Source organism: Rhagoletis pomonella, unplaced genomic scaffold (assembly GCF_013731165.1).
Source record: "Rhagoletis pomonella isolate Grant_MI unplaced genomic scaffold, Rhpom_1.0 Rhpom_scaffold_00004, whole genome shotgun sequence".
In the NCBI taxonomy this organism is placed as follows: Eukaryota; Metazoa; Arthropoda; class Insecta; order Diptera; family Tephritidae; genus Rhagoletis; species Rhagoletis pomonella.
In genome coordinates this window covers 28449366-28450492 of record NW_023458558.1, presented here as the reverse complement: position 1 = coordinate 28450492, position 1127 = coordinate 28449366, and positions in this window count along the sequence as shown.

Sequence of the window (1127 nt, the reverse complement as noted above, 5' to 3'; positions counted from 1 at the left end):
TTGACAAGATGGGCGTACATATGTACGTTACAGTGACCTACAACAACTATCGTCTGAGTGTGATTAAATGGCACTGGCGGGCTTAACATAAAAATATTTACACACCTTTACCGGTAACTGGATAAGTTGTAAAAGTTGTTTTCGCATTTGAGGTCAAAGTTCAGTGAAATATATATATGGTGATATATATATATATATTTCATTTTAAAGTTACTTGGTAAAGTTGCTCTACTACGTAGTGGCAAAATACAACAATTTCTGCATGTGGGAGCAGAAATGATGTCAAACTGATTAATTCATTCGCGCTTAATGTACTGAAAAAGTATTACCACAGGTAACTAAGTTTCTTTTTTCGAGATGAACGTTTGGAAACATCCGCTAATCGACCTACTAATTTTATACTGAACCATTAGTTGTAGGTACGTCCTCTCTTCTACAAACCATGGAAAGCACTGTATACAGACATATGGTGAGCAGGATGCTGCAACATCGCGCTCAATCTCTGCATTCTATAACATACAAGCGCTGTCCCCGCCATGATACGAAAATCGTGCTTGCCAGTTTCAATTCCAGGGTCCGGAGCCACTGTCGGAAAATTTAGCCTTCACGTTCGATAACGGGCTGAGGCTGACCGACTGTCTCCAGATCGAAAAACGAGAAACCAAATCGATGATATTGTAATAGTTAGACGGAAGGTACGCTAAGTAAGCTATTTCGATACTGAGTTACCTTATAAATATGAAGTAACTCACATCACTCTAACCATAAATATAACTATGATAATTATATCTTCGTTTAAATGATCAAATAACTAGCTTTTCACTCACTTAAAATAATGAATAGTATGCAATTGCCTTTGAAAGGAAATTTCTGTGCACGTAAGTCTGTTAGTTTGGTTACTAGGGAATCTCCTCCGACAAAGATGAAAAAGAGTAGAAAGCCAACCCTTGATTATAAAAAAAAAAATTATAACAATAGTTCTTTTAAAAAAACTTAAATATGTATTCAACGAAGCCCAGCTTATAGACATTTTTTCGTTTTCAAATGTATGTACATATCGCACATTTAGTAGTAAAGAGATGTAATTCAAAAATAACATTGTAGAGATTTCATCTTAATAAGCTTGA